At 41.8% G+C, this 13,860-nt stretch overlaps 1 long non-coding RNA gene and 1 pseudogene across 1 annotated transcript; both read left to right on the top strand.

Annotated features, from left to right (window-relative positions):
* The first annotated feature begins 1,954 nt into the window (after positions 1-1,954).
* LOC100610238 (high affinity copper uptake protein 1-like) lies at positions 1,955-2,628 on the top strand (annotated as a pseudogene).
* An 8,602-nt stretch (positions 2,629-11,230) lies between these two features.
* On the top strand, positions 11,231-13,501 carry LOC112208682 (uncharacterized). Its single transcript, XR_002943235.3, has 2 exons — positions 11,231-11,580; positions 12,310-13,501. It is a non-coding gene; the product is annotated as an uncharacterized LOC112208682 (long non-coding RNA).
* The last annotated feature ends 359 nt before the right edge of the window (positions 13,502-13,860 follow it).

The raw sequence follows: 13,860 nt of genomic DNA, 5'->3' as shown, positions 1-13,860 counted from the left end.
CTGTCACCCAGGCTGGAGTGAAGTGGCGAGATCTCGGCTCACTGCTACCTCCGCCTTCCAGGTTCAAGCAATTCTTCTGCCTCAGCCTCCTGAGCAGCTGGGACTACAGGCCTGTGCCCCACTACACCCAGCTAGTTTTTGTATTTTTAGTAGAGACGGGGTTTTACCATTTTGGCCAGGCTGGTCTCAAACTCCTGACCTCATGATCCGCCTGCCTTGTCCTCCCAAAGTGCTGGGGTTACAGGCATGAGCCACTGCGCCCAGCCCAAGACTCCTATTTTTAAAACATGAAAAAATTTTCATGAATGAAATGCAGATAGAATCTGTAAGTCACTTGCTACATTAAAATACTCAGGCAAAGGGAGGTATTTCTATACATTATGATGTGTGCCTCCAAGCTTGTTTCAGAAATAAATATTTTAAAATAGGTACTTATTTGCCTGCTACATCATTAACTCATTCATTCATTCAATACATGTCCATTAGGCATCTCTCATTTTAAGTCATTTTTATGCTGGGTAGTTTAAGGGGTTTTAAGGTAAACAGTAGAAGTGTTGAGAGAAGACAAACACCCAAATAACTGAAATGCAAAACAGAGCATTATAAGTGCTGAGCAAGAGGAAAAACAAAGAGTTATCAGGATTTAAAACAGGGTAAAATTAAACAGAGCACCAAATGAAGTAAATTAGGAAATATTTTATGAAGGAAGAAGAAGGTGATTTTAGCCTTGAAGGATGGTAGGCACTTCTGGCAAAGCACCAATATAAGCATAAGTCTGTTGGTGGGAAAGTTCACTGTACAGCACAGCTTGGTTGATGGCAAGAGTGTGGGAGATTGGGATGGAATGATGGACCCAGCACAGATCAAGAAGAAACCAGAGAGGCCATATTGGAATTAAAAGTTAAACTCAACTGGAAAGCAATTGCTTGTGCACACTGTGACCAGTGTGGTCTGCAAGTCGGAAGCCCTCTGCTCTACTCTGGCCTCCTCTGTGTCTTCTGGGGCTTCTTTCACCTCTCTGGGCCTCAGAGTCCATACATGTAAAATGAAAATACCACTCTGCCGACTTCATGAATTTGTCATAATGATTAGATAATGTAGATTATTACTGATTTTCAATGTTGGGTGGTAGAGGAGTTGGTTAGAGCTATGCTATTTAACTTTTCAGAGCTCAAAACATAAATAATTTTTAATGTAAAACAGCCTTCAAAATTCTCTTTAAATAATATTGCTAGACCTACAGAAACATAAATCAAAAACAAGTTAATCATATATCATGGCAATGATGATAAATTGCTTTTTTATGACCTTTTTAATATAGATGCTATTAAGATTCCAGTTGAAAGGAAACTAAAAATTAGAGAGAGGAAGTAGTTTTCTACAGTTATGGGCTGGAAAGTAGCAGAGCTAAGTCTATAAACTCAAGCAGCCAGACTTAAGTTGAGATGTTTAACACAGGCTAAACTGCTCTAAAATAAAGCAAGAATGCTACGATCTTGCATATGGTTTTAATAAAAGAAAAAATACATACTTTTGGTGACTATTATCCAAAGATTATTAATCCAAACAGATAATTTTAAATTCTCTTTTATTTAAAAAAGTACACAAAAGAAAATATTTAATACTTACATTATGAATCGGTGAATTGAAATTAAAATGGGATACTATTTTTAGTTAACATTTTAGCAGATGCCTTAAAACACTGTTCACGTATTTTTTTCAGTTTATAAATTAAGGCAGGTTCATCATAGAAAACTGAAAAAATATTGAACAGCATAAAGGCAATAAAACAACCCACAGTCTTATCATTAACATTTTATTAAATGTCTTTCCAATCTTTGTAAATATGCTACACTGTTAAGAATTAGAAATGTTGGGGGCGGGAAATCCTCGGCTTCGGTGGTGGTCGTGGACATGTCGAGCCGGGTAGAAGTGGAGGGGCCATTCGAGGAGTCGTGAGGGGGTGACAGGCTAAGATTCGGAGAGAGAGGCGCTAGTGGCTGGACTTGACCTGGGAAGAATCTTCTGCTGACTCTCAACTTTTCCTGGAAAAAATGGATCATTCCCATCATACGGGGATGAGCTATATGGACTCCAACACTACCATGCAACCTCCTCACCATCACCCAACCACTTCAGCCTCACACTCCCGTGGTGGAGGAGACAGCAACATGATGATGATGATGTCTATGACCTTCTACTTTGGCTTTAAGAATGTGGAACTACTGTTTTCCGGTTTGGTGATCAATACAGCTGGAGAAATGGCTGGAGCTTTTGTGGCAGTGATTATACTAGCAGTGTTCTATGAAGGACTCGATAGCCCAAGACAGCCTGCTGTGTAAGTCACAAGTCAGCTTTTGCTACAATTCCATGCCTGTCCCAGGACCAAATGGAACCATCCTTATGTAGACACACAAAACTGTTGGGCAGCAGATGCTGAGCTTTCCTCACCTCCTGCAAACAGTGCTGCACATCATCCAGGTGGTCATAAGCTACCTCCTCATGCTCATCTTCATGACCTACAATGGGTACCTCTGCATTGCAGTAACAGCAGGGGCTGGTACAAGATACTTCCTCTTCAGCTGGAAGAGGGCAGTGGTAGTGGACATCACAGAGTATTGCCATTGACGTCAAACTCTATGGCATGGCCTTATCGATTGCACTGGGAAGCTGTTCAAGACTTGAAGATGTGATTCCTGCTCCAATCACCCCTTCTTGCTCCTCTTTGTGCACGTACACACACACACACACACACACACACACACCTGCTCAACAGAGGTTTAGTTTACAGTCTCTGAGCTAAAGTAGTAAACTCCCAAATTGTTTTTTCTAATAAGCTGAGATTCCCATTTCTCTTAAGGAGAAGCCACCCATGAGATGTCTTTTCCTTCTCCATCATCTTAGAGCCAAGTTATATGTTCTTATCTAATCCATGTAGCTTTTTATTCATTGACTTGATCATCTGCTTCCTTTCTGGATGTTTAACAGATAGTAAGTAAATTTTTTTTGCCCTGGGTCAGTGATGGAAAGGGGTTAACTTCAGCCAGGACTGATGGCAGCTGAGGGAAATTCTCGCCCAACTAAACCCAGAACTCAAACTTAACATTAGAACCATTAGAACATTAACATTAGAACATTAGAAAACAAGGTCCAAGGCTGGGCGCAGTGGCCCACAGATATAATCCCAGCACTATGGGGGGCCAAGGCAGGCTGGATCACCTGAGGGCAGGAGTTCGAGACCAGCCTGGCCAACATGGTGAAACCCTGTCTCTACTAAAAATACAAAAATTAGTTGGGTGTGGTGGTGGGTGTCTGTAATCCCAGCTACTTAGAAGGCTGAGGCAGGAGAATCACTTGAACCTAGGAGGCGGACGTTGCAGTGAGCCAAGATGGCACCATTGCGCTCCAGCCTGGGCGACAAGAGTGAAGCTCCATCTCAAAAAAAAAAAAAGAAAAGAAGGTGCAGCTTTTGGATTCAATGAGTGGGAAATACATTGTACCTTTCTCTAGATGCAATGCGTTATACCAAAATCTTTGTAGTGTGCAGAGGGGTGGTTTGAAACTAAATACAGACTTACAGCTTGCAGAGTGTGTATTCTTGGATGGCTGACTCATTGACTTGCATTCCCACTTAACACTCTGATTAGCATGAACTTGCCAATCAAAAAATGACAATCAATTTGAGAAAATAGAAATAGATATTTTTAAGTAAAACCATTCTCAGTTTACTTTTTGTTCCAGCTGAAGTGAAGCAAAAGAGTTTGAATTATTTTTCCCATTATTGTTTTCACATGTCTGCCTCTAAAACAGTAATTTTCAAGCTTTAGTGTGCATCAGAATCACAGGCTTGTTAAAACACTAATTGCTGGGCCTCAATCAAAAGCCCCCAAAGTGGCACTTCTGAGTTCCTGCTGATGTTACAAGGGACCACACTTTGAGAATCTCTGCTTTAAGCTAAGGAAATATTACCTGGTAGGTTGGCTGTCTGGTATTGGGCATGGAAATTTGAATTGCTGATTGGTAGATGGTGTGTCTGGACTTAACTCACATATAAATACTGCTGATCAATACCTAATCATTCCACATTTATTGAGCTCCACCTGTGTGTATGTGTACCCAAGCACACATCCGTGAAAGGCTATAGCCAAAGTATTTTTACTAGCCTGTATGAAATCACTGGCCTTTATTTTTAAAGGTCTATGGTTTCTTGGAAGTAGTTTGATTGTTGAGAGAGACCTTTGATCTGCAGTGTAAATCTACCAGTCATGAGCCAGAAGGGCAAAAGCAGAGCTTTCTCTTTGGTAAGACTCAGGGTGTGGTTTGCTGATGGCCAGATTTTCCTCAGGCTCCAACAACTGTGCTCACACCAAGCAGATTCTCATCCTCTATGTAAGCATCTTTGTTATTAGTGGGGGTTTAATTACATTACAAGTGGCCAAAACCCCTGTTCTCAATGAAGAACCACATAGGATTTTTATTCTGTTCAGTCGTAGCCTACACTGCAGTCTTATTCCCGGTTCAAACTACCTCTTTAAATTGATTCGTTGTGTGCTGATCTGTTAAATCCTGCCCTCCTTGGTGCTAGATCTAGTTGTGTCTCAGGGCAGAGGAAACAAAACACAGCTATCCTGTTGGCCTTTGTACTTTCTCCGTGGGTGCTAGTTAAATATTGGAGAGCAAGGAATGTATACTTGTATGGCTTTGAACCAAGAGAGGGTTATGAGCCTACTGGATTGAGGTTAAAATCCAAGAACCAACATTTAGAGATTTGTGCTTTTCTCTCATTCCATCACCTTGCAATGATGATACTTAACATGAGCAGGGTGAATGACAGGTACTGACAAAGTCCAACACAAAGGTGTAATACAGCCTGTTGTCCCAAGCCAAGGAATCATAAAACCATGAGAAATCAATAGAAATCAATATTTAATAGTGACACTGGTGCTCTCTACAAATCTCAGCATGAAATGCCATAGAATACCCTCCCAACAACAGAACCTTATCAGTAAGGCCAGCTAGACACAATGGCTCATGCCTGTAATCCCAACACTTTGGGAGGCCAAGGTGGGAGGATGGCTGGTGTCCAGAAGTTTGAGACCAGCTTGGGCAACACAGTGAGATCCCGAGATCCCATCTCTATAAAAAATCAAAAATTAGCTGGGCATGGTTGTGCACACCTGTAGTCCTGGCTACTTGGGAGGCTGGGGCAGGAGGATTGCTTTAGCCCAGGAGGTCGAGGCTGCAGTGAGTCATGATTGTGCCACTGCACTCAGCCCGGGTAACAGAGCAAGACCCTGTCTCAGAAAAAAAAAAAAAAAAAGAAAAAAAAGAAAATTCAAGGCCAGTTAAGACAAAATGTTATGACTTTGAAATTCACAGAAATAAATAAATAGCAGTTTAGATTAGGTCTTCAGGTATCCAGGATAGAGATACAGGTATTCAGGATAGAGATAATCTCCTAAAAAATATGAATTTCAGAGATTCTTAGACTGGCTGCCAAAGGATGAAGCCAGTGAAGGAGAAAAAGCTTAAATTCCATCTTGAGCTCTTGGATTGTGATAATACAATGATTTCATTAACTTTTCATTTCTGTATACCTGTTCATTTGGAATGTAATGCTTGACTTCTTTGTTCATTTTGGATCTAAACTTCTCTTTTCCTCCTTCCCTGTTCACATCTGTTAGAAGACTGCATCACCATTTCTTTGGCCCCCTTACTCTGCTGTCCTTTCCCTTTTCTTTCAGTTTTTAAAATCTCATGTCTACTGTATTAAATCTCCATAGCCCTCCTGATGCAGTAGACCATGGTATGCTGTGGATATAAATACCAATCAGAAATTGGCATTTATAAACCTGTTAGAGACTTTAAGCATGCTTCAAGAGGCAGTTGCCCCACTGGAATTTCTATAAGGCTGGTACCCTTCCCAGAGTTACAGAATCTTAGGTGCTATCTCTAGTCTGTGATGGAGGAACTCCCAGCATCCCCATTGTCCACAAATGGAATCATCACTGTATCCACTAGGAGATTAGAGATTAAGGTTTCTTCACTACTTCTAAGGTAGGGTTGTCTGAAATTCCCTTTCAGGCTGTGGGTACTGGTCTTGGGTTCTAGTCATAAGGGGTTCCTTATAAGGAGCAGGTGGAGGGGAATACATTTTCATGTCATTTAATTTTGATCCTGCCCTCTCCAGCTACTTCGTCAAAAGATACAAAGTCTGGGCCAGGCACAGTGGCTCACACACTTTGAGAGGCCGAGTGGGGGTGGGTCACCTGAGGTCGGGAGTTTGAGGCCAGCCTGGCCAACATGGTGAAACCCCGTCTCTACTAAAAATACAGAAACTAGTTGGGTGTGGTGGCGCATGCCTATAATCCCAGCTACTCTGGAGGCTGAGGCAGGAGAATCGCTTGAACCTGGGAGGTGGAGGTTGCAGTGAGCCAAGATGGTGCCATTGCACTCCACTCTGGGCGACAAGAGCAAAACTCCGTTTCAAAAAAAAAAAAAAAAGTCTGCATTTGATATAATGCCTTACTTACTGGGGTCTACAAATAACGTTGACTGTTTTAGATTGTAAGCTCCTGGAGAGCAATATTGCTGTGGTAGGAATGTTTTAACACTGTCATATGAAAAAGAACAAAATAAATATTCTGATTTTGCGATAAAAAAGAATTAAAAATGTTTACATTTGAAGTTATAAGTTTCTCAGCAACAGAATTTTCACTCATTGCTATTTTTTGCCACTTTACTATACATAAGAAGATGTGATTTGTGGGGAGAACATGTGTTCTCATTGTTCAACGCCCACTTATGAGTGAGAACATGTAATATTTGGTTTTCTGTTCCTGTGTTAGTTTGTTAAAGATAATGGCCTCCAGCTCCATCCATGTCCTCAGGCATGAGCCACCACACCCGGCCGATCTTGTTCTTTTTTATGGGTGCATAGTATTCCATGGTATATATGTACTACTTTTTCTTTATCCAGTCTATCACTGATGGGCATTTGGGTTGATTCTATCTCTTTGGTATTGTGAATAGTGCTGCAATGAACATACATGTGCATGTGTTTTTGTAATAGAATGATTTCTATTTCTTTGGGTATATACCCAGTAATGGGGTTGCTGAGTTGAATGGTATTTCTGTTTTTAGGTCTTTGAAGAATTGCCACACTGTCTTCCATAATGGCTGAACTAATTCACACTCCCACCAACAGTGTACAAGCATTTCTTTTTCTCCACAACCTTGCCATCATCTGCTGTCTTTTGACGTTTTAGTAATAGCCATTCTGACTAGTGTTAGATGGTATCTGACTATATAAATTTATATAATATACAAATATATAATACAAATCATATCTCTTCCCAGTCTTTCACTCTTAGTGGTGTGTTTTAATTAAACTACTGGCTTTTTACATAACAAAAAATTAACTGTTCTCTTTACTGGTAGAAATAATGAATTCAATGAATCATCACTTTTAATTTTGTTTGACATCAAACTACTAAAATATAACATTATTTTACATATGTTTGCAGAATATTAATAAAGAGGATAGCACAGAATGGAGTTTAAGAGACATTGATTTAGAACACCATGCAAATGAATTGATCTTATTGGGCAAAGTTAGCACCCCTTAACCCAGGCTGGGAACTGACAAGCAAATGCAGGTCCTTTATATGAGAGTGAATGTGGTTCAGCCTAAATCCACCACAACTGAACCAAAAATGCAAAAAGGAATTCTTGGATAGAAGAAAAAGCATTATCAGAGACTCCTTTTTTTTTTTTTTTTTTTTTTTGAGATGGAGTCTCGCTCTGTTGCCCAGGCTGGAGTGCAGTGGCGCAACCTCCGCTCACTGCGAGCTCTGCCTCCCAGTTCACGCCATTCTCCTGCCTCAGCTTCCCAAGTAGCTGGGACTACAGGTGCCCACCACTACGCCCAGCTAATTTTTTGTATTTTTAGTAGAGACGGGGTTTCACCGTGTTAGCCAGAATGGTCTCGATCTGACCTCGTGATCCACCTGCCTCAGCCTTCCAAAGTGCTAGAATTACAGGCATGAGCCACCGCACCTGGCCCAGAGACTCCTTCTTATCTGAGTTTTCATTACTTAAATCCCTCTAGAACATGATTATATAGGAATATTTGCCATTACATGAAAGTATTCACTCATGAACCAAACACCCATAAAATTGTTCCCCTTTCAAACAATCTTCTCTGCTTAGCTTGAATGACTATCCCCGATCACAAGTCAAAACTTTTTCAGCCTAACTCTTACTGCTTGTAGAATACTGTAAACATCTGACAACACAAGTCAAATAGATGGCAAAGTGGAGTTGTGATTCTTGCAAAAGATGCAGAATTTCATGAAATTGATGAAAATAATGTTGGAGAACTGCTCCAACATCAAGTATAGTCACGTGTCAACAGACTAGGTAAAAACTGAAGAAAAAAAATAGACAAGGAATCATATAAATTAACACTAAAGAAGAGTAATCGGTAAGGATGATGATACAAGAAATGCTTCCAAAATGTACCAGCTTAAATGTCAAGGAATTTTTTTAATCCCTTTGGAAAATTGATGAAAACCCTTGATTTAAAAAAAGTTTTTGGTAAAAAAGATCCCCTTTGATGGTGTTACACAAAGGTAGTATGAGCTAAACAAAGTCGCACTGTGCCATCCCATAATTTTGTCCAAGAAAATGTGTCCTCTTCATGCCAAATCAACTCCTCAACATTCTTTGGACTAAGAATTAATGCATAGTTGCAAATAACCATATACATTTTGTTAATTTTAATATAATTATTTTTATTATTTACCTTGAAATATGCTCTTTATTGTAAGAGGATTAATTAACTTTGGCCCTTTCCTGGTATCATCTATCCTTGGATACTGAGTGCGTCTTATAACTCTGTTTTCTATGAAGAACTTTAGGGATGGAACTTGTTTGTTGTATTCCCACTTGTATGAGGCATTTTGTAAATAAGTTCTTTACTTTGCAGAGAGCATAATAGAAGCACAGGGCAGACAAATGATCTGCAAAGGTCACACTAACAGTGTTTACATTTATGTCTGACTCCACTGCCTACTCTCTTTAGGTCAGAATGCCTCCTAGGCCCTCAAAAGCGGAGGCAGCCAGAAACCCAGCATTATTCTTTCTAATCCTCAGTCCTGTAAATGAGAAAATGATGTCTTACTTTTATAAAGTACTACTAATAATAGGGTCTGCATAGGGTACATGAGTGGCAAAGCACCTTCACAAACATATCATTTGGTCTTCTCTTATCACCCCAGGAAGTGGTGAAGAAGCAGGCAAGTGGGAATCTGAGGCTCGGAAAGCTAAAATGGCTTGTCTGAGGACCTACAGCTCAAAAACAGCAGTGTTGTGCCTGAAACTTAACACTTTTAGACTGTGGTGCCGAGTTCTGTTCTCTGTACCTCTCTGGTTTTTGGCATGAAAATAAAGCAGGGAAAGTTAGCAAAGAAATTCATTAACAAAGTTACCATTTAAATAACATCTCCATCAAATACATGGTCTTCATATTGCAACATTTCCAGGTGAATAACTTTGGTGTTTCTCTTCTGACAGTGGCGTTCACAATACATACAAGAGGGAGCTTGGAGATCACAAATTTCCTTACCTTGGAGGCCGAAGAAGATCCTGGTTTATGAACTCTCTGTTAGTAAGAAAACCAGCAAAAAGGCCTTTCAGATTCTCCGTCCCATATAGTGTGCTATTCAGGAGAGCCGATAGAGGGCGGTTACTGAACACAGATCGTGTGAAAATTAACAGCTTCCGAACTGATTTCTTTGCATTGGCTTTGTCAGTTTTACTTTCTATTTCTTGGGAAATATTTCTATTTCTAGTTCTATTAGATTTCTATTTCTATTCGTTTCTATTTCTTGGGAGTATGTCAGGGGAAGGCCAAGATCATAGCAGCAACACAGCCAGGATTTATAAAGTCTACTTACCATTTCTCATAGAACTCTAGATTCTCCAAGCCTACAAGATTCTTCAAGCCTACAAGATTTATTCTAATAACCCCTGAAGTTAATCAGATTCATCTTATCCCTGACTCCTCACCCCTCTTCTCTCACCAATACACATGTCCTCTTGCTCCTGGTAATAACACAAAAACAACATGGTTAAATTTTGGACTGAACAATTACTAGGCAAGAGAAAGCACAAAATCCTTTGGTCTTGCACAGCTAATGAGGGTAAGCAGCAACTGGAAATAAAAACAAATACACATTATGAGTTCAGCTATATCTCAAGTTAGTTTTTTTGCTTTTGCTTTTGTTTTCTTTTTCCTGCTCTATTAATGAGTTAATCAATTAAGATTTTCTTTCCTTGCATGGAAAGATTTTTGGCTTTGTTTTTAGATTAAGAAAGCTTTTCTCAGTTTCTTAGTTAATTAGGAACATGCACTATCACATCATCTTGGACTCAATTCAAAAACTTATCTAAAACATGTAGTTACTGGGAAATTCCAGATTAACTTCCTGCAAGTTTTAGTTAGTTAACGATTGTGTTAAACACTTAAGGGAGCAGCTCCTAGATGACTAAACCTGCTCAGCTGAATTCAAATGCTCTCATGCTTCCCTGAATGGACACACACAGAGTCTCTTCACCTGAGGAATAAAGTGTAAGGTGAGGACCCGGTTCTTACCTAAGAGAACAAAATAGCAAAGACACCTCTATAGCTTTAAGAATACGGACATGTTGGGCCGGGTGCGGTGGCTCATGCCTGTAATCCCAGCACACTGGGAGGCCGAGGCGGGTGGATCACCTGAGGTCAGAAGTTCAAGACCAGCCTGGTCAACATGGTGAAACCCCATTTCTACTAAATATACAAAAATTAGCCAGACGTGGTGGTGGGCGCCTGTAATCCCAGCTACTCAGGAGGCTGAGGCAGGAGAATTGCTTGAATGCAGGAGGCGGAGGTTACAGTAAGCTGAGATCGCGCCATTGCGCTCCAGCCTGGGCAACAAGAGTGAAACTTCATCTCAAAAGACAAAAAAGAAAGGGATACAGGCATGTCTTCTTGAGTTCTGGGTGAGAAAGAAAAAAAAGAATACAGACATGAAAGCTAGTATATACTCATGTATATATGAATGTATATACATTATATATAGGTATTTATCTTGAGAGCTTATTGTTTTAATAATAATTCTTTTCCTCTGGAGAACTCAAAATAATATATTGAGTTCCTGTCTGCATTGCCTTGGCGGGGAGGGAAGGTCGGAAAGAGAGAGAACAGGAGAAACGGAAGTTCACTTCAGGTCCTAGGTCACGTGGTGAATTTGGCAGAGCTTGACCGGGAACGCCTGCTTTTGTTAGACTTTGAGACTTGTAGGAAAACACTCCAAACAAAGGCCTTAAGACGAATCTACCAGTTGAGGTAGGAAATCCACTGAGATATTTAGTAGACAGAACTTGATAATTTCTTTCCTTTCATATTTTCATTTTAGATCTTCAGAACTTTTATTCAGGGGAGAAAGGCCCAGGTAGCTGCTGCTGTTCAGCTTAAGGCTAATCTGACCTTCTATAACAGGAGTTCAAGTCCCAGAAATCCCTGGTCCTCCATCAGAGGTAAGTAAGGATGGCAGCTGAACCCAAGAAAAGGAGCATGAATGATTAACTCTTCCTTCATTTCACCTCAGAAAATGGGGGCTGGGCGCAGTGGCTCACACCTGTAATCCCAGAACTTTGGGAGGCTGAGGCAGATGGATTACTGAGGTCTGGAGTTTGAGACCAGCTTGGCCAATGTGGTGAAATCCCATCTCTGCGAAAAATACAAAAATTAGCTAGGCATGGTGGCGTGTGCCTGTAATCCCAGCTATACCAGAGGCTGAGGCAGGAGAATTGCTTGAACCCAGGAGGTGGAGGTTGCAGTGAGCTGAGATCACGCCATTGCACTCCAGCCTGGACAACAAGAGTGAAAATCCATCTCAAAAAAAAAAAAAAAAAAAAAGAAAGAAAGAAAAGAAAAATAAAATTTGGGGAAAAATATTTTACTTTAATACTTTGCCTGCCCTGTCAAGATGTAGTTCATCATGCTTTGTGGGGAAAAAATTCACAATTAAAAGGATTTAGCTCTGTGTGACAGCTGATATTCTTAACCGCAAGGGTCTTTCTGAGGAGTTATTATTTCAAAGAAAAAAGTGCATGGAGGACAATAAATATGTTTATTTTCATTGGTAAAGAAGGAAAGTAGAATAAGTTTTCATATTCGTTTTTAAGAATATGAATTCTACTCTGTTCTTTGCAATGTTTTCTATCTTCTAGCAAACACATTAAAAGGGTATTTATTTTTCTTAGCTCAACCAGAAGCAGCTAGTGTGTACTGCTCTCACAGAGAGAAATAGATGGGGCGAGTAAATACTGCACTTTCAACCGAAACATACAGATACACATGTTGGAATTCATCAAGAAAACAACCTGACCCATGGAGAATGGAGAAAAGCAGGGCAGGACAACCGCCCACACGGGAGAAACATGGAGCCAGGGGAACCTCCCCATCCAGGGAAGCCGTGAGTGAATGAGCGACCCTGCGGACCAATGCTTCTCCCATGGATCGTTGCTACTCTTGGGTCAGGAGATCCCCTCATGAACCCACTCCACTAGGGCCTTCAGTCAGATACACAGAGCTATGGGGAGTCTTGGCAGAGCAGCCGCTCAGGTACACACGGAGCCCCAGGAGCCTTAGATATCCTGGCTTCCTGGCAAAAGTAACTGCTACTCCAGCAAAGTGGGAGGTTAGACCCCCATACCTACTCCTATGAAAGGGGCTGAATCCAGGGGGCTGAGCAGCGATGATCTGCAGGCCTCACTTCCATAGCACTTCAGAGGTCACAGGATAAGACCCACTGGCTTGGAACTCTAGCCAGCTGCTGGTAGCAGCATTACACATCCCTGAGAGGGAGCTCTCAGAGGAAGGGGTAGGCGGCCATCTTTGCTGTTTCACAGCCTCAGTCCTTGTTGCCTTCAGGCTTTAGAGAGTGCAAGGTGATCAATCAGTGACTGGAGTGGACCCCCAGCACAACATGGCTGTCCTGTGGAAAAGTGGCCAGACTGCTTTTTTACACAAGTCTCCAAACCTGTTTCTCCTCACTGGATGAGTCCTCCTGGCCTGGGTCTCCACCCACCCCCTGCCAGGGATATTGAGCCAGTAGCAGCTCCATAACTCTCTGGGAAAGCGCTCCCAGTGTTTGGGGGTTGGGGGGTGAGAGGGTGGGGGGTGTGATGTTTGCTGTCTTGCAGCCCTTGCCCTTACTGTCTCCAGGCTCTGAAAAGTCCTCTGTGAGTACCAGGGGCTGGTCCAGACCCCCAGCACAGAGCGCCCACCTTAGAAAAGCGGTCAGACTGTTCCCCACAAGTCCCAGTCCTCACTGCATAGGGTTGCCCGACCTGGGACTCCAGCACCACCATCCTGTTTCCGCCTGACCACTTCAATCAGAGGCACCCCCGCATTTCTTCGAAGAGGAAATAAATACCAGAGTGAACCCACAAACCCTCGCCTCTGCAGTTGCAGTGGTACTGCCCTAACAGACCTCAGGCTGGGGAAGGAACAAAGGTCCCAGTCACTACACTGGTATCTTTAGTGCACCGCAGCCACCATACGGAAAGGAGTTCAGTTTCTCTTTCCTGGGAATCCCCACCCGCTACTCTTCACCAGGCAGGGCCCCTGGTTCATGACCACAGAATAGTCACGTCACCCACAGCTGAGCAAACCCACCGGTAGTGGCCTGGAGTTTCCCTGGGGAAAAGCTCTCAGAGGTATATGACAGTCTCTCCACCACAGTGACCACATGGAGAGGAGACCATTATCTCCTCTCAGTGAGCCCTTGAACCCCTGCTCCCCAACAAGTG

Source organism: Pan troglodytes, chromosome 2 (genome assembly GCF_028858775.2).
Source record: "Pan troglodytes isolate AG18354 chromosome 2, NHGRI_mPanTro3-v2.0_pri, whole genome shotgun sequence".
Taxonomy (NCBI): Eukaryota; Metazoa; Chordata; class Mammalia; order Primates; family Hominidae; genus Pan; species Pan troglodytes.
The sequence above is the reverse complement of the archived record's forward strand: the minus strand, read 5'-3'. Positions and strand labels throughout refer to the sequence as shown.